The 24,296-nt window shown below is 45.1% G+C and overlaps 1 long non-coding RNA gene across 1 annotated transcript; it reads left to right on the top strand.

Annotated features, from left to right (window-relative positions):
* Positions 1 to 4,289: 4,289 nt before the first annotated feature.
* On the top strand, positions 4,290 to 12,919 carry LOC134908910 (uncharacterized). The gene is made up of 2 exons (XR_010175817.1): positions 4,290 to 4,422; positions 12,304 to 12,919. It is a non-coding gene; the product is annotated as an uncharacterized LOC134908910 (long non-coding RNA).
* The last annotated feature ends 11,377 nt before the right edge of the window (positions 12,920 to 24,296 follow it).

Below are 24,296 nucleotides of genomic sequence, written 5' to 3'. Positions count from 1 at the left end.
GAAGCCGCCGGGCCAGGCTTGCCGGGGATGCCCGCGCCCGAGGCACAGCAGAGCCACCACCCGTCACGGCCGGGGCAGCGTGCCCACCGGGCGGATGAGCAGCAACATCAGCGACGCAAGCCGGAGCGGCCCGACCCCGCCGCGATCCCACAGTCGCGGGGACCAACCTGGGAGAAGCTGCGCTTGGGGAACGTGAGCGCTGGGCACTCGCGGCTTCTAAGAGGCGGTGGGAGGGGGGAGTGGACCTGCGGGGATGTGGCATGCTGTAGGTGGGGGAGACAAAAGGCAGGCACAGCAAAATGGTTTGAGAAGAAAGGGAGGGGGGGGGCAGAAGCTGAACAATACTAATGCAGGTATAAGAAGCAAACAGAAACACTAAAAACCACAAGGGCACTTATATGACTAATAGGTACTCAGCCTTCCTGGGCCATTCAAAATGGCAAGAGGAAGTCTGTGGCACATGACTTTGGATTATATACTATCCTAAAACCAGCCCCTAAACACCTTGACGGACAGCCCAATAATCCTATACGAAAAATCCAACAGAAAACCATAACTACCTAGCAACTGCTTAGTCATAGACAACCAATCACAAAAAACTGGGCTCTTATATGGCCTCAGGCTTATGCATAACCTAGTCCTTAGGCTGCTCCTCCATCCCCCTGCCCCATGCCTTGGACATCTCTGCTTTGCTCGCATACCACCATCAGGCTTCTACCTGCTTGCACCTCATGTCATCTGTCTGTTGCCCCTCCCCACTAGATTGTTAGCTCTTCAGAGCAGGGCCCTCTTTCCTCTTGTCTAAACCCTCTTCTTGACACATTTCACTCAGCGACCATCTTTACCTGCTTTCTGTCCTGCTGGTAAAGGCTCATCTCTATTTATGGCCGCCAGCCCCAAGTAGTACAATTATTACTCCTTAGCTACTTACATCTAAGCTGTATTATGTTTTGAGAATTGTGTTGCTCTTTGTTACCTGCACTCCATTTTTGTTATTTATTTACTGTTATGCTAAGTTTTGTCTCCCTGTACTGTCCTTTGTACGGCGCTGCGAAACACTTGTGGCGCCCTATAAATAAAATGTAATAATAATAATAATGCAGCCTACAGCTAATCTAAACAGAAGACAGCCCACCCACATGGCTGTACCACACTGTCTACATAACATGCAATGGGGGTCATTCCGAGTTGATCGCACGCTGCAGATTTTCGCAGCGCAGCGATCAGGTTACTACGGCGCATGCATATGCACCACAATGCACATGCGCGTCGTACGGTTACAAACAGCATCGTTGCTCTGCAAGGCTTCTAGCGACGAATCCATTCGCACAACCGATCGCAAGGAGATTGACAGGATGAGGGCGTTTATGGGTGTCAACTGACCGTTTTCTGGGAGTCGTAGGGAAACCGCAGGCGTGTCCAAGCGTTTGCAGAACGGGTGTCTGACGTCAATTCCGGGACCGGACAGGCTGAAGTGATCGCAAGGGCTGAGTAAGTTCTGGGCTACTCAGAAAGAAACTGCAAAAAACTTTTTCATCCCGCTTGGCTGCACAAGCGTTCGCACACTTGCAAAGCGAAACTACACTCCCCCATAGGCGGCGACTATCTGATCGCAGCGCTGCAAAAATAGCTAGCAAGCGATCAACTCGGAATGAGGGCCAGTATATTATCTATCATTATAACTTGGCCGGTGAAATGCTTAATGCCTAGTGCAGTATTGAGTGACATAGTGCAGTATTGAGTGGCCTAGTGCTGTATTGAGTGTCCCATTGGAAATCCAGGTGAGGTAGATTGTTGATAGATACAAGTTGTGTTTATATTACTTGATGTCCCTGCTTGCATTTATAACATTAGGGGAGATCCTTTGCCACCCGGTGTGCAGTGCGTGGCCAGTGTGCAAGCTTCTGCACCCACCCAAAGGGAGTCTAGCTGAGAGCTTTTTCATTTGGGTTTAAGACCAAAGGGGAATTCAGTTTGGCACAACGTTTAGCGAGGTGAAATGAGGTAAAATACCTTGTGTACCTAACGCACAATTTTGGTTTATCGCTGGTATGTGCGCCCCTGATTCCCGCAGCAGTGCTGTAACTAGACATTTTAGCGCTGTGTGCAAGAAATGGCATCAGCGCCCCCCCCCCTTTATGTAAAACAGGGGCAGTGCGCGCCGTAGTCGTGCGCCAAAAATACAGGGGCGTGGCTTCATGGGGAAGGGGTGTGACCACAAAATAATACCAATTCATATTACGGTGCACAGTAGTCTCCACTATTCAAATTACGCCACACAGTAGCGCCACTATACCAGGTAGAGCCCTTTTTACACATTACGGCAGACAGTCCCCCTTTTTACACTTTTACGGCAGACAGCGTCCCTTTTTTTACACATTACAGCAGACAGCGTCCTCTTTTTACCACACATTACGGCAGACAGCATCCCCTTTTTATCAAACAATACGGCAGACAGAGTCCCCTTTTTTAACACACATTACGGCAGACAGCGTCCCCTTTTTACACATTACGGTAGACAGCGTCAGCTTTTTATACTGTATGGCAGACAGCTCCACCTTTTTACACATTACGGCACACAGCATCCCCTTTTTACACATTACGGCAGACAGCATCCCCATAATACACATTACGGCAGACAGCATCCCCATAGTACACATTACGGCACACAGCATCCCCTTTTTACACATTACAGCAGACAGTCCCCTTTTTACACATTACGGCAGCCAGCATCCCCCTTTTTACACATTACAGCAGACAGCGTCCCCTTTTAACACATTACGGCAGACAGCGTCCCCCTTTTTACACATTACGGCAGGCAGCGTCCCCCTTTTTACACATTACGGCAGACTGTCCCCTTTTTGACACATTATGGCAGACAGCGTCCCCCTTTTAATACATTACAGTAGACAGCGTCCCCCTTTTTACACATTACGGCAGACAGTCCCCTTTTTTACACATTACGGCAGACAGCGTCCCTTTTTACACATTACGGCAGACAGCGTCTCCTTTTTACACATTACGGCAGACAGCGTCCCCTTTTTACACATTACTATCCAGAGGGAATGTCAGTGAATGGGAGAGGAAGATGAGAAGAAGGAGCGGGGGGGGAGAGCTTCGTCCATATACCTGCCGCCAGAATCACTGAACCTACAGCTAGCCGGCAATGAAGTTTTAAGTCAGCCCAGCGCAATCGAGCCCGCTGCGGCTGCCCTAAATAATACAGCGCTGGCTGCAGTGTCGGTGCCAAGCTGCCTGTGGAGGAGGGAGGGCTGCTGCTGCTGCAGAGCTCGAGCTGCGTCCGGAGGTGGATGAGACTCGTGAGCCGGGAGGAGGCAGAGTATGCGGGCATGCAGTTGCGGCGCTGTCCACGGAAATGTATGTAGTGGTGTGCCCAGTGGCGATGCAGCTGAGCACACAGCTACATACCTGACAGCAGGCAGCGCTGTAGCTGACGGGACCAGGACAGCGTATTAAAAGTAGTGATGAGCGGATTCGGTTTTACTCGGTTCTCAAAACGGCATCTTATTGGCTCACGAATGTCACGTGTTTTGGATAGCCAATAAGATGCCGTTTTGAGAACCGAGTAAAACCGAATCCGCTCATCACTAATTAAAAGAATAGCACAGTGAAGCCCTGCGGGTGCTGCTGGCGGGTCCTGCGCCCACAGCGCATATGCGCTGTGTGCAAGGCACCGCCGGCACACACCTAGTTACGGCACTGACCCGCAGTATCCAATAAAAAAAAATGGTTGCAGGGTGTTCAGAGCTGAAAACCCCATGGTACGTGAAATGTTCTACCTGCAACTGGATTCCTCCCCAAGCCTGCCATCTATTTCCAGCCCTTCCAGACAGCAAATAGTAGGCTGTATACCTTGTAGTGGAATGGAACTGGTTATTACAGGTGACATAGATGGCAAAATTGATAATCAATATAGGATTTGGATGAATCTACAGTAATTACATCTATTATACTCTGCTTATTGCTTCTTATTAATAAATTGTTTAATCCTGCACACTATTCAGAATATCCTTAAAGACATAGCTCATAAACAAAGATAAGATGTTCCTTCCAAGGCTTTATTCAGGATGCTGTACTCAAGCTTTGTTCAAGATGTTCTAGGCAGAGATAAGATAAGATGTTCTTCCCATTGTTTGTGTCATACAGTATAGTACAGAATGTTCTGAATGTGTTCCCTAGACAGGAAAGGTCAAGTTACTATGTATCCTAAATGTCTATTTTTGTACCATGTGAAGTGATTTCCTAGCTCAGTAGTCACTAGTATATAATCAGTGTATGGACATGTTGGGTGCGAGTGCAGCAGATTCTGGAGCTGTTCTCGTACTGCATGGGTTCTTGTTGCTAAAGCCTTGTTGAATCTGGGAGAATTGCTGATTCTGATACATGTGACCTGTTTATGGGGTAAGAAACAAATGCAATTGTAGAATTGTATGTAAATGTTAAAATGTTCCACTACTAAATACTTTTTTTGTTTTCTTGTTTGTTTGTTTGTTTGTTTGTTTGTTTGTTTGTTTCATTGACATTCTGTATAAGCCGTCTATTAATTTATTGTGCTTGACATTAACTATAAACTTTAAGCTAGCTTATCATCTAAAATAACGACACGGACACAACAGCATTGGATTAAATGGTCATTGAATTTATTAATTGGAATGACCTCACTCGTAGTGGGTGGCCAGGAAGACGCTACCACTAACCAGCTCTAATCACGATCTTACAAAATGGCAGCGACTAAATGCCCCAACTGGAATGGGTGCGACTGAAACGCCCCCTTCTATATATATCAGCATAACCTGTGTTGTGAAGGTCTCACCACCCCTTCCTATAGCAGAGTGAGGACGCTCCAAGAGGAAGCGCCCCTCACCCCCCCACAAGGACAGGACACACTCGCCGTCCTTCAAAAGGGGTAAGTGCCCCACAACACCACTTATGCTACAAGTGACCGCTGGCTAGTAGCGCCTTCCCGCCCACTAAGTCTGAAAGAAAGATAATAGTAAGCCAAATTGAAGAGAGCCAAATTAGAGAGCCAATAGGGTGGGTGGGCTTTCAGCCGACAAGAGGAAGCAAATCTGGAAGTTTCTACCATTGATGCACTAAAACACCTCCCCTACACTTACCGATAGGCTGGCCCTAACCAATTACAACTCACTCAAAACTCTGATCTGCCTAGCAACAAATGACATCTTCAACCAATCACAAAAATGTAAGGCTCTTATATAGATTTCGTGCCTAGCCAGGCACTCTCCTTATCTAAGCTCTAGTCACGATCTTACAAAATGGCGGCGACTAAATGCCCCAACTGTCATGGGTGCGACTGAAACGCCCCATCTATATATATCAGCATATCCTGTGTTGTGAAGGTCTCACCACCCCTTCCTATAGCAGAGTGAGGACGCTCCCCAAAGAAGTGCCCCTCGCCCCTCCACAAGGGCAGTACACACTCACCGTCCTTCAAAAAGGGGTAAGTGCCCCACAACACCACTTATGCTACAAGTGACCGCTGGCCAGTAGCGCCTTCCCGCCCACTAAGTCTGAAAGAAAGATAATAGTAAGCCAAATTAGAGAGCCAAATCAAAGAGCCAATAGGGTGGGTGGGTGGGCTTTCAGCCGACAAGAGGAAGCAAATCTGGAAGTTTCTACCATTGATGCACTAAAACACCTCCCCTACACTTACCGATAGGCTGGCCCTAACCAATTACAACTCACTCAAAACTCTGATCTGCCTAGCAACAAATGACATCTTCAACCAATCACAAAAATGTAAGGCTCTTATATAGATTTCGTGCCTAGCCAGGCACTCTCCTTATCTAAGCTCTAGTCACGATCTTACAAAATGGCGGCGACTAAATGCCCCAACTGTCATGGGTGCGACTGAAACGCCCCATCTATATATATCAGCATAACCTGTGTTGTGAAGGTCTCACCACCCCTTCCTATAGCAGAGTGAGGACGCTCCCCAAGGAAGTGCCCCTCGCCCCCCCCCCCCCACAAGGGCAGTACACACTCACCGTCCTTCAAAAAGGGGCAAGTGCCCCACAACACCACTTATGCTACAAGTGACCGCTGGCCAGTAGCGCCTTCCCGCCCACTCAGTCTGAAAGAAAGATAATAGTAAGCCAAATTAGAGAGCCAAATCAAAGAGCCAATAGGGTGGGTGGGTGGGCTTCCAACCGACAAGAGGAAGCAAATCTGGAGGCTTCTACTCTACATGCACTAAATCACCTCCTCACACTCACTGATAGGCTGGCCCTAACCAATTACAACTCACTCAAAACTCTGATCTGCCTAGCAACAGAGGACATCTTCAACCAATCACAAAAATGTAAGACTCTTATATAGATTTCGTGCCTAGCCAGGCACTCTCCTTACCTTGCTGTATTGCTGTATTGACATGCTTCATCCCATTGCTTCTGCATGTTTTGTCCTGATTAACTTGTTTCAATTGTGGGTAGAAGTTCCTGCTTACAGTTTATGTAAAGGCAAGTACACAGTAGGGAGATGTGTGCTGAGCGATCTGTCACAAACCGCTCAGCACACATCTAGCATCGGCGATAGTGACGTGCAGGGTCGCGCATCGCTATCGCTGGGGGGCATACACACGGAGAGATCTGTGATTAACTTCTAAGCAATCTAGTCAGATTGCTTAGATGTTAAGCACGGATCTCTCCGTGTGTACCCCCTTAAGGAGGGTCTGACTCTTTAACCTTCAGAATGATACTGTAGATATGATTGATCAGTGTTTCCATGGTTACCTAAGTGGAGTTGCTATCCTTTTAAAAGATATTTGTTTTGTAAACAAAAAGAGACAAGAATTGTGTCACATGGCTCTATATGCACTAAGGAGACACTGTTTGCTTAAGGACGGGACTCACTGGCCGATGCGGGAGAGATGTGTGCTGAGCGTGTGGGGGGAGACGGGGGGCGCTCATTTCACCAAGCGGGTGAAATGAGCGACCCGCTAGATTGGCCTGCACGGCAGGCCAATCTAGCACCAGCGATAGCGACGTGCGGGACTGCGCATCACTATCGCTGCAGGGGGTACACACGGAGCGATCAGGCTTAAAATCTAAGCAATCTAGTCAGATTGCTTAGATTTTAAGCAGTGATCGTTCCGTGAGTACCACCCTTTAGAAAGAAAGTCTGTGCAATTCCTGTGCAGTGTCTATAGCAAATTTGCCAATGACATCTGTAAATTATAGTGGTCCCTCTGCTTGTAATTAGTAACCAATGGTAGTAGATTATAGGGCCAGATTAACAATGGGGCGGATGGAACTACAGCTCCAGGCTTCTAAATAAAAATAGATCCATCATCTTGGTAAAATGTTGATGACCAGCTGCCTAGCTCACCACACAGTCCTTCATAAATCATAATTACTGAAATTGTATTTCTAGTTTTCACACACAGGGGTGTATTAAATGGCTTATTCAATGGCTGTCGGAAGCTGCCAAATGTCGGAAAGATGGCAGTTAATGACAGATTAAAGGGTTCCGACCTTTTTATTAGTGGGCCGTTTTTTCCGACAAGTCGGGAATTCCCGACTTGTTGGAAAGCTGTCGGAATGCACGTGGATCGGCGGCTTCAGCCACCGATCTGCGTGTATTGTCGGAAGCTGGGCAAAACCCGACAGGTTTTAGCTCGGTGTCCGACAATGTCAATCCGACTTGTAAAAAAAGTTGTATTGCCATTGTCGGGTCCGAGCTTTACCTGTCAGGTTTGGCCCGGCATTGAATAGTGCTTAGTCGGATCCTTACCGACAATGCTTGTCGGAAAGGATCCCACTCTTTTTGAATACGCCCCTAAGTAATGCAATTTTTATGACTTTAGGGAGAGAGGTCTAATAGTGTGGGGGGTTTACCTGTCCACATGGCTCTGGCCACACCCACACAGCACTGGTCACACCCACACAGCACTGGTCACTTCCCTTACCTTCTCAATATAGGCCTTTGAACATTTTCAGCTCCAGGCCCATGTGACCCTTAATCCGACCCTGAATATATAATTATAAAGACTCGCTTGAATGAATACAAAGTCAGATTGTACCCTCTAATGAGAAAGACACAGTCTCACCATCAATTAGAAGTTAGATTCCATTCTGGTGCCAGTACTTCTGTGCAACAGGGTTTATGTTCCCAAACTTCAGATTGACTGCATATGATGCACACAGGCTTGGACTGGCCCACAGTGGTACAGAGGAAACCACCGGTGGGCCCCACTGCCTGGGGGCCCACCTCCTGCACTAAGGATCAGGTTCCAGACTGTGCACTTGAATTATACATAATACATATGTTAATGTTGACAGATACTTTAATGCAGTAAGGTGTCTATTCATAAAGCAGTGAAAACAGTGGAGAAACAGACGAGTGGAGAAGTTGCCCATGGCAACCAATCCGCAACTCCATAACATTTTATAGAATGCACTTGATAAAGGCTTCCTTGAAAGCTGACACCCTTGATAAGGTTAAAAATGGAATTCGCACTCACAAACAAAACATAGATGAAAGCATGTAACACATCAGCTTGTATAAGGAGACGTCTTATACTCACTGGACCAGATCTCACTTAAGGGTTTGCACAGAGTTCTGGAGGGATCCGGTCTGAAGGTCGACACTGTCTAGGTCGACAATGTTTAGGTCGACCACTATAGGTCGACAGTCACTAGGTCGACATGGATGGAATGTCGACAGGGTTTCTAGGTCGACATGTGCTAGGTCGACAGGTCTAAAGGTCGACATGAGTTTTTCACATTTTTTTTCTTTTTTTGAATTTTTTCATACTTAACGATCCACGTGGACTACGATTGGAACGGTAATCTGTGCCGAGCAAAGCGGTAGCGGAGCAAAGGCACCATGCCCGAAGCATGGTGAGCGAAGTGAGCCATGCGAGGGGACGCGGTGCACTAATTGGGGTTCCCGGTCACTCTACGAAGAAAACGACACCAAAAAAAATTAAACCTCATGTCGACTTTTAGACCTCTCGACCTAACACATGTCGACCTAGAAACCCTGTCGACCTTCCATCCATGTCGACCTAGTAACTGTCAACCTATAGTGGTCAACCTAAACATTGTCGACCTAGATACTGTCGATTTGATGAACCACACCCAGTTCTGGATACCCCTCAAGTCCATGGTATTGAAAGAAAAAGTTATCACCATAATAATTGGATAGAGGGAATTGCATTCAGCCAGTACGCAGTGGAGAATTTCCCATTAGGCACAAGAGTCAACTGCCTTGGGGCAGCACTTGTATTAGTTCTGTCAGACTGAGATTTACCTGCAAAATATTCCCACTGTACTGTACCATGTGCCATCTTGAATGGAGTGTGAATGGGTAGAACATGAACAAACTGCCCCGTAAGCTGTCAGACTTAGTAAATATGTATACAGAATTAAAAATAAAATAAAAGGTCATCGTTAGTGACTTTTTTTATTATTACTCTATTAAATAGCATATCATCAAATGAAGACTTATAACCAATCAGTGAAAATAAATGAATACATTAGGAAGGGGTTGGGAGGCGACCATTACTGTTGTGCCTAGGGGTGCCCTCGCCCCTAAATCCGCCAATGCCAATATGCCAAAATACAGAGAAACTGTAGTGACTACACTGCATGTGAAAATCAGATTCTGGAGACAAAGACTAGGTTCCCGAGCAAAGCTTACAGTGCCTTGCTAAAGTATTCACCCCCTCTGCATTTTTCATGTTTTGTTGCCTCACAACCTGGAATTACTGTAAAATGGATTGTTTAAAGGTTCGCATCATTTCATTCACAGAACATGCCTACAACTATGAAGATGTTTCTTTATTTTATTGTGAAGCAAACAACAAATAGGACAAAATAACAGAAAACTTCAGCGTGCATAACTATTCACCCCCCTAAAGTCAGTACTTTGTAGAGCCACCTTTTGAGGCAAATACAGCTGCAAGTCGCTTTGGATAAGTCTCTATGAGCTTGCCGCATCTTGCCACTGGGATTTTTGACACATTCCTCAAGGCAAAACTGCTCCAGCTCCTTCATGTTGGATGGTTTCCGCTTGTGAACAGCAATCTTCAAGTCTGACCACAGATTCTCAATTGGATTGAGATCTGGGCTTTGACTAGGCCATTCCAACACATTTAAATGTTTCCCCTTAAACCACTCGAGTGTTGCTTTAGCAGTATGCTTCGGGTCATTGTCCTGCTGGAAGGTGAACTTCCATCCCAGTCTCAAATCACAGGCAGACTGAAACAGGTTTTGCTCAAGAATATCCCTGTATTTAGCACCATCCATCTTTCTCTCTACTCTAAACAGTTTCCCAGTACTTGCTGCTGAAAAACATCCCCACAGCATGATTCTGCCACCACCATGTTTCACTGTGGGGATGGTGTTCTTGGGGTGATGGGATGTGTTGGGTTTGCACCAGACAAAGCGTTTTCCTTGGTGGGCGAAAATTTAAATTTTAGTCTCAACTGACCAGAGCACCTTCCTCCATACATTTGGGGCGTTGTCCACATGCCTTTTGGCAAACTCAAAACGTGCCTTGCTATTTTTATCACTAAGTAATGGTTTTATTCTGGCCACTCTTCCATAAAGCCCAGCTCTATGGCGTGTAAGGCTTATTGTGGTCACATGCGCAGATACACCAGTCTCTGCTGTGGGACTCTTCAGCTCCTTCAGGGTTACCTTCAGTCTCTGTGCTGCCTCTCTGATTAATACCCTCTTTGCCCGGTCTGTGAGTTTTGGTGGCCGGCACTCTCTTGGCAGGTTTGTTGTGGTACCATGTTCTTTCCATTTGAAGATGATGGATTTCATGGTGCTCCGGGGGATCATCAAAGATTTGGATATTTTTTTATAACCCAACCCTGACTTGTACTTCTCAACAACTTTGTCCCTGACATGTTTGGAGAGCTCCTTGGTCTTCATGGTGTGATGTCTCTTGCTTAGTGGTATTGCAGCCTCTGGGGCCTTTCAGAAAATGTGTGTTTATACTGACAGACCATGTGATACTTAGATTGCACACAGGTGGACTACATTTCACCAATTATGTGACTTTTGAAGGTAATTGGTTACACCAGAACTTTTGAGGGCTTCATAGCAAAGGGGGTGAATACATATGCACATGTCAATTTTCAGGTTTTTATTTATAAACATTATTTTTTATATAAATTTTTCTCATTTTACTTCACCAACTTAGACTATTTTGTGCAGATCCATCACATAAAATTCACCACAAAGGGCTTTCTAGTGCTTGCCACACTGCCGGCATTCTGGCGGTCAGGATCCCACTGTTGGGATCATGACAGCCAGCATCCTGTCCGCCGAGGAATCGCAAGTATTCCCTTGGTAGAGGTTCCAAATGGGTGTAGTACGGGTGACCGGCGGTCTCCTGACCGCCGGTCACCTTACCGACGCCGGGATCCCGGCAGCATACCGACGCCGGGATCCCGGCGGGGAGGGGCGAGTGCAGCAAGCCCCTTGCGGGCTCGCTGCGCTCGCCACGCTGCGGGCTCGGTGGCGACCTGCGGTCGCCACGGGTTCTATTCCCACTCTATGGGTGTCGTGGACACCCACGAGTGGAAATAGTCCCTGTTGGTCGGCATGCCGACCATCGGGATAGTGAGCCGTCGGGCTCACATGACTACCACTCGTTCCAAACACTCCACTCCGAAATGCATTGTCCCTTAAATATAAACTGGTGAAGAGTGCTCTAGAAGATGGAATTAGGTCCAGTGTAAGAACACAAGACTTTCACCTTTGCGGCATATGTCTCATGTGCAGGACAGTGAAGAGCCCTGTGGGTAAATTTACCATTTTTTTTGCTAATGGTGTCACCAGTAATATAAAGGATTTTATATTGCGCCAAACTAAAAAATGTCATTTATGCAATAGAATGTTCCTGTGGACTGATATATGGTCGGCAAGACAAGAAAAACAATTAAAATACGTCTTTCAGAGCACATATATAATGTTTATCTGTTTATTTTAATAACGAACATAGTCAAAAAGAATGTAATATTAATAAAAATTGGTGTTTAGAACAAGCTAAACAATCTTAGGAAAATAGAGATTCGGGAACTAGACTCTCCAAAAACTGAAATTAAATAGATTTTCAGATTAGATACACTTATTGCTAAAGGTCTTAAACTAGATTTAAGATTAAATGTGTTTTAAATTAATTGTTTCATTAATCATGCCACGATTTTATGTATTTTATGTATTTGTATGAATTTTAATACCTCACCTTTTTTATATTTTTTATGTGAACTTTATATGAATGGACGTTTCAACTAAATTTATGAAGATCAAACATCTATATGTTTATGGATAGTAACATGAGGACAGAAATATATGGAACCCGGAATGTCCGAAATAGATGAAAAAGAAAAAAAAGGAACATTTTATACTTGTGGAACGCAAGGAAAATGTACCGGAGTCGTACTTCCTATTATTTGACATGTAATGGAATGCTTGGGACTTTTGGAAATGCGCCCTGGAAAATAAATGGAATGCATAGCGCTATATCCGGGCCTGCGCGATTACCAGTTGGAATGCAATCCGCAGAAGCTGCCACTCGTGGATTAATTAACAGACGTTGTGCACAAATGTTGTTTATTTGATCATTAAAGGGGGGATTTATACTGGCTGACAGAGACCGGCCACTTAACGCTTCTGATGAAGAACGCAATAGAGTTTGAAACACGTTAAAACAGTGTGGCTGACATACTTGCCGGCTAATGTGGAGAACGCATTTACCTGGACTGACCAAGGGATTGAGGGGTATCTGGAATTCTGTGCAAACCCTTAAGCAAGATCTGGTCCGATGAGTATAAGATGCCTCCTTACACAAATTGATGTATTACATGCTTTCCTCTATGTATTGTTTGTGAGTGCATTTTAAAATTACATTTTTAGACTTATCAAGGGTGTCTCAACTACTGGTTTTCCTTTTTTCGTTTTTTATGTACATCGTATATACATGAGTACCTTTAGATGAATACTGAATGTGAAGCTTCCATTGGAACCAGTGGTGGCTCCAAAGGTGGGGGCCGCAGTGCTGTCCAAAATTCAAATACGGGAGCCACGCCAACTGCCACTCCAACCGCTGCTAAACATCACCAGCTGGGACTCACTGGCAGTTGGTGTGACTCCGCTATTTGAATTTTGAACTGTGCTGCAGCTCTACCTCTGGAGTCGCCGCTGATTGGATCTACGCTCTGCAAAACTCTGGAAACTAATGTGATTATCCTTGGTGATGTCATGAGTACAGGTTTCATGCGCATGTACTGTATTATAGCCCAAATTTATTAAGCCTTAACAAGAGATCAAGTAGAGACGGATACAGAGTGATAAATGACCAGCCAATCAGCTTCCTAACTGCCATGTCACAGGCTGTGTTTGAAAAATGACAGTTAGGAGCTGATTGGCTGGTACTTTATCACTCTCTATCCGTCTCCACTTTATCTCTTGTTAAGGCTTAATACATTTGGGTCTATAGTATCTAGAGATGAGCGCCTGAAATTTTTCGGGTTTTGTGTTTTGGTTTTGGGTTCGGTTCCGCGGCCGTGTTTTGGGTTCGAACGCGTTTTGGCAAAACCTCACCGAATTTTTTTTGTCGGATTCGGGTGTGTTTTGGATTCGGGTGTTTTTTTCAAAAAACACTAAAAAACAGCTTAAATCATAGAATTTGGGGGTCATTTTGATCCCAAAGTATTATTAACCTCAAAAACCATAATTTACACTCATTTTCAGTCTATTCTGAATACCTCACACCTCACAATATTATTTTTAGTCCTAAAATTTGCACCGAGGTCGCTGTGTGAGTAAGATAAGCGACCCTAGTGGCCGACACAAACACCGGGCCCATCTAGGAGTGGCACTGCAGTGTCACGCAGGATGTCCCTTCCAAAAAACCCTCCCCAAACAGCACATGACGCAAAGAAAAAAAGAGGCGCAATGAGGTAGCTGTGTGAGTAAGATTAGCGACCCTAGTGGCCGACACAAACACCGGGCCCATCTAGGAGTGGCACTGCAGTGTCACGCAGGATGGCCCTTCCAAAAAACTCTCCCCAAACAGCACATGACGCAAAGAAAAAAAGAGGCGCAATGAGGTAGCTGTGTGAGTAAGATTAGCGACCCTAGTGGCCGACACAAACACCGGGCCCATCTAGGAGTGGCACTGCAGTGTCACGCAGGATGTCCCTTCCAAAAAACCCTCCCCAAACAGCACATGACGCAAAGAAAAAAAGAGGCGCAATGAGGTAGCTGTGTGAGTAAGATTAGCGACCCTAGTGGCCGACACAAACACCGGGCCCATCTAGGAGTGGCACTGCAGTGTCACGCAAGATGTCCCTTCCAAAAAACCCTCCCCAAACAGCACATGACGCAAAGAAAAAAAGAGGCGCAATGAGGTAGCTGACTGTGTGAGTAAGATTAGCGACCCTAGTGGCCGACACAAAGACCGGGCCCATTTAGGAGTGGCACTGCAGTGTCACGCAGGATGTCCCTTCCAAAAAACCCTCCCCAATCAGCACATGATGCAAAGAAAAAGAAAAGAAAAAAGAGGTGCAAGATGGAATTGTCCTTGGGCCCTCCCACCCACCCTTATGTTGTATAAACAAAACAGGACATGCACACTTTAACCAACCCATCATTTCAGTGACAGGGTCTGCCACACGACTGTGACTGATATGACGGGTTGGTTTGGACCCCCCCCAAAAAAGAAGCAATTAATCTCTCCTTGCACAAACTGGCTCTACAGAGGCAAGATGTCCACCTCATCATCACCCTCCGATATATCACCGTGTACATCCCCCTCCTCACAGATTATCAATTCGTCCCCACTGGAATCCACCATCTCAGCTCCCTGTGTACTTTGTGGAGGCAATTGCTGCTGGTCAATGTCTCCGCGGAGGAATTGATTATAATTCATTTTAATGAACATCATCTTCTCCACATTTTCTGGATGTAACCTCGTACGCCGATTGCTGACAAGGTGAGCGGCGGCACTAAACACTCTTTCGGAGTACACACTTGTGGGAGGGCAACTTAGGTAGAATAAAGCCAGTTTGTGCAAGGGCCTCCAAATTGCCTCTTTTTCCTGCCAGTATAAGTACGGACTGTGTGACGTGCCTACTTGGATGCGGTCACTCATATAATCCTCCACCATTCTATCAATGTTGAGAGAATCATATGCAGTGACAGTAGACGACATGTCCGTAATCGTTGTCAGGTCCTTCAGTCCGGACCAGATGTCAGCATCAGCAGTCGCTCCAGACTGCCCTGCATCACCGCCAGCGGGTGGGCTCGGAATTCTGAGCCTTTTCCTCGCACCCCCAGTTGCGGGAGAATGTGAAGGAGGAGATGTTGACAGGTCGCGTTCCGCTTGACTTGACAATTTTGTCACCAGCAGGTCTTTCAACCCCAGCAGACTTGTGTCTGCCGGAAAGAGAGATCCAAGGTAGGCTTTAAATCTAGGATCGAGCACGGTGGCCAAAATGTAGTGCTCTGATTTCAACAGATTGACCACCCGTGAATCCTTGTTAAGCGAATTAAGGGCTCCATCCACAAGTCCCACATGCCTAGCGGAATCGCTCCGTGTTAGCTCCTCCTTCAATGTCTCCAGCTTCTTCTGCAAAAGCCTGATGAGGGGAATGACCTGACTCAGGCTGGCAGTGTCTGAACTGACTTCACGTGTGGCAAGTTCAAAGGGCATCAGAACCTTGCACAACGTTGAAATCATTCTCCACTGCGCCTGAGACAGGTGCATTCCACCTACTATATCGTGCTCAATTGTATAGGCTTGAATGGCCTTTTGCTGCTCCTCCAACCTCTGAAGCATATAGAGGGTTGAATTCCACCTCGTTACCACTTCTTGCTTCAGATGATGGCAGGGCAGGTTCAGTAGTTTTTGGTGGTGCTCCAGTCTTCTGTACGTGGTGCCTGTACGCCGAAAGTGTCCCGCAATCTCTCTGGCCACCGACAGCATCTCTTGCACGCCCCTGTCGTTTTTTAAAAAATTCTGCACCACCAAATTCAAGGTATGTGCAAAACATGGGACGTGCTGGAATTTGCCCATATTTAATGCACACACAATATTGCTGGCGTTGTCCGATGCCACAAATCCACAGGAGAGTCCAATTGGGGTAAGCCATTCCGCGATGATCTTCCTCAGTTGCCGTAAGAGGTTTTCAGCTGTGTGCGTATTCTGGAAAGCGGTGATACAAAGCGTAGCCTGCCTAGGAAAGAGTTGGCGTTTGCGAGATGCTGCTACTGGTGCCGCCGCTGCTGTTCTTGCGGCGGGAGTCCATACATCTACCCAGTGGGCTGTCACAGTCATATAGTCCTGACCCTGCCCTGCTCCACTTGTCCACATGTCCGTGGTTAAGTGGACATTGGGTACAACTGCATTTTTTAGGACACTGGTGAGTCTTTTTCTGACGTCCGTGTACATTCTCGGTATCGCCTGTCTAGAGAAGTGGAACCTAGATGGTATTTGGTAACGGGGGCACACTGCCTCAATAAATTGTCTAGTTCCCTGTGAACTAACGGCGGATACCGGACGCACGTCTAACACCAACATAGTTGTCAAGGCCTCAGTTATCCGCTTTGCAGCAGGATGACTGCTGTGATATTTCATCTTCCTCGCAAAGGACTGTTGAACAGTCAATTGCTTACTGGAAGTAGTACAAGTGGGCTTACGACTTCCCCTCTGGGATGACCATCGACTCCCAGCAGCAACAACAGCAGCGCCAGCAGCAGTAGGCGTTACACGCAAGGATGCATCGGAGGAATCCCAGGCTGGAGAGGAATCGTCAGAATTGCCAGTGACATGGCCTGCAGGACTATTGGCATTCCTGGGGAAGGAGGAAATTGACACTGAGGGAGTTGGTGGGGTGGTTTGCGTGAGCTTGGTTACAAGAGGAAGGGATTTACTGGTCAGTGGACTGCTTCCGCTGTCACCCAAAGTTTTTGAACTTGTCACTGACTTATTATGAATGCGCTGCAGGTGACGTATAAGGGAGGATGTTCCGAGGTGGTTAACGTCCTTACCCCTACTTATTACAGCTTGACAAAGGGAACACACGGCTTGACACCTGTTGTCCGCATTTCTGGTGAAATACCTCCACACCGAAGAGCTGATTTTTTTGGTATTTTCACCTGGCATGTCAACGGCCATATTCCTCCCACGGACAACAGGTGTCTCCCCGGGTGCCTGACTTAAACAAACCACCTCACCATCAGAATCCTCCTGGTCAATTTCCTCCCCAGCGCCAGCAACACCCATATCCTCCTCATCCTGGTGTACTTCAACACAGACATCTTCAATCTGACTATCAGGAACTGGACTGCGGGTGCTCCTTCCAGCACTTGCAGGGGGCGTGCAAATGGTGGAAGGCGCATGCTCTTCACGTCCAGTGTTGGGAAGGTCAGGCATCGCAACCGAAACAATTGGACTCTCCTTGTGGATTTGGGATTTCGAAGAATGCACAGTTCTTTGCTGTGCTGCTTTTGCCAGCTTGAGTCTTTTCATTTTTCTAGCGAGAGGCTGAGTGCTTCCATCCTCATGTGAAGCTGAACCACTAGCCATGAACATAGGCCAGGGCCTCAGCCGTTCCTTGCCACTCCGTGTCGTAAATGGCATATTGGCAAGTTTACGCTTCTCCTCCGACAATTTTATTTTAGGTTTTGGAGTCCTTTTTTTTCTGATATTTGGTGTTTTGGATTTGACATGCTCTGTACTATGACATTGGGCATCGGCCTTGGCAGACGACGTTGCTGGCATTTCATCGTCTCGGCCATGACTAGTGGCAGCAGCTTCAGCACGAGGTGGAAGTGGATCTTGATCTTTCCCTAATTTTGGAACCTCAACATTTTTGTTCTCCATATTTTAATAGGCACAACTAAAAGGCACCTCAGGTAAACAATGGAGATGGATACTAGTATACAATTATGGACTGCCTGCCGAGTGCAGACACAGAGGTAGCCACAGCCGTGAACTACCGTACTGTACTGTGTCTGCTGCTAATATAGACTGGTTGATAAAGAGATGTCTATGTAACTATGTATGTATAAAGAAGAAAGAAAAAAAAACCACGGTTAGGTGGTATACAATTATGGACGGACTGCCTGCCGAGTGCAGACACAGAGGTAGCCACAGCCGTGAACTACCGTACTGTACTGTGTCTGCTGCTAATATAGACTGGTTGATAAAGAGATGTCTATGTAACTATGTATGTATAAAGAAGAAAGAAAAAAAAACCACGGTTAGGTGGTATACAATTATGGACGGACTGCCTGCCGAGTGCAGACACAGAGGTAGCCACAGCCGTGAACTACCGTACTGTACTGTGTCTGCTGCTAATATAGACTGGTTGATAAAGAGATGTCGTAGTAGTATGTATGTATAAAGAAGAAAAAAAAACCACGGTTAGGTGGTATATACAATTATGGACGGGCTACCGAGTGCCGACACAGAGGTAGCCACAGCCGTGAACTACCGCACTGTACTGTGTCTGCTGCTAATATATAGACTGGTTGATAAAGAGATAGTATACTCGTAACTAGTATGTATGTATAAAGAAAGAAAAAAAAACCACGGTTAGGTGGTATATACAATTATGGACGGGCTGCCGAGTGCCGACACAGAGGTAGCCACAGCCGTGAACTACCGCACTGTACTGTGTCTGCTGCTAATATAGACTGGTTGATAAAGAGATAGTATACTCGTAACTAGTATGTATGTATAAAGAAAGAAAAAAAAACCACGGTTAGGTGGTATATACAATTATGGACGGGCTGCCGAGTGCCGACACAGAGGTAGCCACAGCCGTGAACTACCGCACTGTACTGTGTCTGCTGCTAATATATAGACTGGTTGATAAAGAGATAGTATACTCGTAACTAGTATGTATGTATAAAGAAAGAAAAAAAAACCACGGTTAGGTGGTATATACAATTATGGACGGGCTGCCGAGTGCCGACACAGAGGTAGCCACAGCCGTGAACTACCGCACTGTACTGTGTCTGCTGCTAATATATAGACTGGTTGATTAAGAGATAGTATACTCGTAACTAGTATGTATGTATAAAGAAAGAAAAAAAAACCACGGTTAGGTGGTATATACAATTATGGACGGGCTGCCGAGTGCCGACACAGAGGTAGCCACAGCCGTGAACTACCGCACTGTACTGTGTCTGCTGCTAATATAGACTGGTTGATAAAGAGATAGTATACTCGTAACTAGTATGTATGTATAAAGAAAGAAAAAAAAACCACGGTTAGGTGGTATATACAATTATGGACGGGCTGCCGAGTGCCGACACAGAGGTAGCCACAGCCGTGAACTACCGCACTGTACTGTGTCTGCTGCTAATATATAGACTGGTTGATAAAGAGATAGTATACTCGTAACTAGTATGTATGTATAAAGAAAGAAAAAAAAACCACGGTTAGGTGGTATATACAATTATGGACGGGCTGCCGAGTGCCGACACAGAGGTAGCCACAGCCGTGAACTACCGCACTGTACTGTGTCTGCTGCTAATATATAGACTGGTTGATAAAGAGATAGTATACTCGTAACTAGTATGTATGTATAAAGAAAGAAAAAAAAACCACGGTTAGGTGGTATATACAATTATGGACGGGCTGCCGAGTGCCGACACAGAGGTAGCCACAGCCGTGAACTACCGCACTGTACTGTGTCTGCTGCTAATATAGACTGGTTGATAAAGAGATAGTATACTCGTAACTAGTATGTATGTATAAAGAAAGAAAAAAAAAACACGGTTAGGTGGTATATACAATTATGGACGGGCTGCCGAGTGCCGACACAGAGGTAGCCACAGCCGTGAACTACCGCACTGTACTGTGTCTGCTGCTAATATAGACTGGTTGATAAAGAGATAGTATACTACTAATATTATATATACTGGTGGTCAGGTCACTGGTCACTAGTCACACTGGCAGTGGCACTCCTGCAGCAAAAGTGTGCACTGTTTAATTTTAATATAATATTATGTACTCCTGGCTCCTGCTATAACCTATAACTGGCACTGCAGTGCTCCCCAGTCTCCCCCACAATTATAAGCTGTGTGAGCTGAGCACAGTCAGATATATATATACATTGATGCAGCACACTGGGCTGAGCAGTGCACACAGATATGGTATGTGACTGAGTCACTGTGTGTATCGTTTTTTTCAGGCAGAGAACGGATATATTAAATAAAACAAACATCTGCACTGTCTGGTGGTCACTGTGGTCGTCAGTCACTAAACTCTGCACTCTCTTCTACAGTATCACAGCCTCAGGTCAATCTCTCTCTCTCTCTCTCAACCCTAATCTAAATGGAGAGGACGCCAGCCACGTCCTCTCCCTATCAATCTCAATGCACGTGTGAAAATGGCGGCGACGCGCGGCTCCTTATATAGAATCCGAGTCTCGCGAGAATCCGACAGCGTCATGATGACGTTCGGGCGCGCTCGGGTTAACCGAGCAAGGCGGGAGGATCCGAGTCTGCTCGGACCCGTGAAAAAAACATGAAGTTCGTGCGGGTTCGGATTCAGAGAAACCGAACCCGCTCATCTCTAATAGTATCTACGGTCAAATATTTCATAAGGAGTTTTTGTGAACATCCTTCTCAGTGTGTGTTTATGCTGCATTCTATAATCTTTTTTTGGCGTATGGTCACAGAACCTTTTCCTTTATATAGTAGATAATATGATACCAATGTTGAAGTCATTTCCAAATACAGGACAGGTTGTGATGAGAGAAGCTCAGTGAAATCAGCAGCTATATAGTAAATAGAAGCCGGCAGTTGTATTAAGTACAGCAGCTGTCACATGTATTTGAATGATGGCCCTCATTCCGAGTTGATCGGTCGCAAGGCGAATTTAGCAGAGTTACACACGCTAAGCCGCCGCCTACTGGGAGTGAATCTTAGCTTCTTAAAATTGCGACCGATGTATTCGCAATATTGCGATTACTAACTACTTAGCAGTTTCAGAGTAGCTTCAGACTTACTCTGCCTGTGCGATCAGTTCAGTGCTTGTCGTTCCTGTTTGACGTCACAAACACACCCAGCGTTCGCCCAGGCACTCCCACCGTTTCTCCGGCCACTCCTGCGTTTTTTCCGGAAACGGTAGCGTTTTCAGCCACACGCCCCTGAAACGCCGTGTTTCCGCCCAGTAACACCCATTTCCTGTCAATCACATTACGATCGCCGGAGCGATGAAAAAGCCGTGAGTAAAATTACTTTCTACATAGCAAAGTTACTTGGCGCAGTCGCAGTGCGAACATTGCGCATGCGTACTAAGCGGATTTTCATTGCGATGCGATGAAAAATACCGAGCGAACAACTCGGAATGAGGGCCGATATGCACTATTCTGGTGTATGGGAACACCATTCTGCATGGTGAGACCTTTTATAAGGTGCCATCTGACTTTCAGACTATGAGCCATATTCAGGTTTGTTGCCAAACTATGCGCACTGCAGGTGGGGCAGATATAACATGTGCAGAGAGCGTTACATTTGGGTGGGGTGTGTTCAAACTGAGATCTAAATTGCAATGTAAAAATAAAGCAGCCAGTATTTACCCTGTACAGAAACAATATAAGCCACCCAAATCTAACTCTCTCTGCACATGTTATATCTGCCCCACCTGCAGTTCACGTGGTTTTGCCCAAGTGCTTACTTTTTTGGTTTGCTAACAACTCTGAATAACCCCCTATATCCTTCCAAGCAAGTCTATTTAATTACATATTGCCATTGGTTACTAATTAATAACTGAGGGACCTCTACAGCTTACAGTCTTCCCTAATACTGGAAATATTTTCTGCTGGAATCTTACAATATAATTCTCTTTTAACATAAATACAAGTTTATTTTCAATACTTAGCAGCTACACTTTAATTAGTGCATTTTAAAAGACAGTGAATTATGGATTATCACGTTTATTTATTTTACTGTTTACTGAGTGTTGTTTATGCGTTAATATATAAAATGTATATTTTTACCAGAGACTTGTCTGCTAATTTGAGGCATCTGCATCCTAATATCTTTTTTCACATCTGATATTTGTTTTATGGTTACTTAAGTGGAGTTGATATCCTTTTAAAAGCTATCATTATTAACTTCCCATCAGATGTGGGTTAATGATTTATTAATATAGAGGTAACCTGGCTCAGTCCAATAAGGGACAATCCACTAGAAAAGTAAAACGCCCAAGGGGGAAATGTAATAGGGTGTGAGAATCAGAAAGTGAGAGATTTTGGAATCAGAAAGTGAGAGATTTTGGAATCAGAAAGTGAGAGATTTTGGAATCAGAAAGTGAGAGATTTTGGAATCAGAAAGTGAGAGAATTTGGTCAAATTCTCCTGTTTTTTTTAAAGTGGCAGTCATTTAAATGGCAAAATCAACCTGGTTTTGCCACTTAATTACCACTTTAAATAAACAGGAGAATTTGACCAAAATCTCTCACTTTCTGATTCCAAAATCTCTCACTTTCTGATTCCAAAATCTCTCACTTTCTGATTCTCACACCATATTAAATTTCCTCCCAAGACTCAAATGTTACTGTTGGGGTGGTATTTGCTGCTCTCAAAGAAACGGGGTATTAGCAAACCCCTAAATTCAAGAAAAAAGTAACAGAGAGTAGAGAGCGCAAACAGACTCATATTTTACTTTTAATTTTTTTTTTTTTTTAATTAATAAATGGTAAAACAAAATCCCCTTATATGTTTAAAAGACAGTAATAGTCACATTTGTTCTAAACATCTGTAACAAATTAGCAAAGTATCACGGAACACACAGTAAAAACAGTGATTTCCAGTTGTATAAATAAAGTCCTTAGGATGCTAGGTACACACTATACAATTATCTGCCAGATAATCTGCCAGATTTAGCTGGTTGGAATGAAAATTTGCTCCCAAAAACTGCAAAATGGACAAAAACAGTTGTTCATCCAAGTTGGTTAAATTTGTGTTTAACCAATTTGTATGAATGACAGGTTTTGTTTGTTTTCCAGTGTTTGGGAGCAAATATTTGATTGTAATTTGCCCTCATCCATTAACAGATTTTCATTCCAGCCAGCCAGATCTGGCAGATTATCGGCCAGATAATTGTATAGTGTGTACCTAGCTTAGGTTAGTATTGAATGATTCTAAAAAAGGATTGATAATATGGAAGAAATATAAGAGAACGTAGTTTGATTAGTGCACCTTCTTTATTTGGAGGTAAACAGTGTACCCTCAGGCTTTTGCACAATACTGAATAAATTGTATGTCTCTCCGGTAATTATATCTCCGGTATTGAAAACACAGCTACACACCGTGGCAATTTGTATATGTGTGGTAATAGTACTTGCCCTTCCAGCAGTATATCCAAAGGTGTTTGTACCTGTAGTCAGGTATTAGGGTTGCCTGACGTCAAACCAGAGTGCCCACAGTGTACGGTCCTCTTTGGAAAGCCGTAGTTGTTAATGACAGGGAAGTGCAATTAGGATGGCTCCATCTGCAGCTCGAGTGTTGACTGTGTTTTAGCCATCTTAAACAGCAACGTCCTGGATAGCCGTGGCTTCGGTTTACAAAGAAGCCAAGGCGGGCAGCTCCATGCCGGACGAAATTGACGGCTCTGCAATGTCTGTGCTGTCCGTAAAAAGATAATGGGGATATCAGCGTCCTGATGTGTTTCGTGACCACTAGGAACTGGTCGTTTCTTGAGAGAATATTACTGTCTGTTAAACATATAAGCAAATTTTTTACCATATATAAATTTTTTAGAAATTAAATAATCAAAAGTAAAATACAGTATGAGTCTGTTTGCGCTCTCTACTCTCTTTTAATAAGGGACAATCTTTTGGCCAAGATTTATCAGGCCTTGGAGAGTGATAAATTGCACGGTGAAAAGTACCAACCAATCAGCTCCTAACTGACATTTTTCAAACACAGCCTGTAACATGACAGTTAGGAGCTGGTTGGCTGGTATTTTATCACCCTGCAATTTATCACTCTCTAAGGCTTGATAAATCTTGGGCAGTGTCATAAAAACCTGGTGAGATACTTTTGACAAAGAAACAAAATGAAGGTCACAAACGGGTACACGTCAGGCATTAACAAATAATATTCCGGAAGGTTCCCCAGGTAGACAGATATATAGGAAATATGGTTTGAATGCAATAAGGTTTATGAGGAAGGATGAGAACTAAAGGCTGAGGATCCAGGTCAGTTCCCAAACAGCTGAACTTTTCCCCACCCTGTTTTAGAGTCATTGAGAAAAGTGCTGGATGTTAATGCT

This window comes from Pseudophryne corroboree, chromosome 4, assembly GCF_028390025.1.
Source record: "Pseudophryne corroboree isolate aPseCor3 chromosome 4, aPseCor3.hap2, whole genome shotgun sequence".
NCBI classification, from domain to species: domain Eukaryota; kingdom Metazoa; phylum Chordata; class Amphibia; order Anura; family Myobatrachidae; genus Pseudophryne; species Pseudophryne corroboree.
This window is presented reverse-complemented; position numbering and strand designations above follow the sequence as displayed.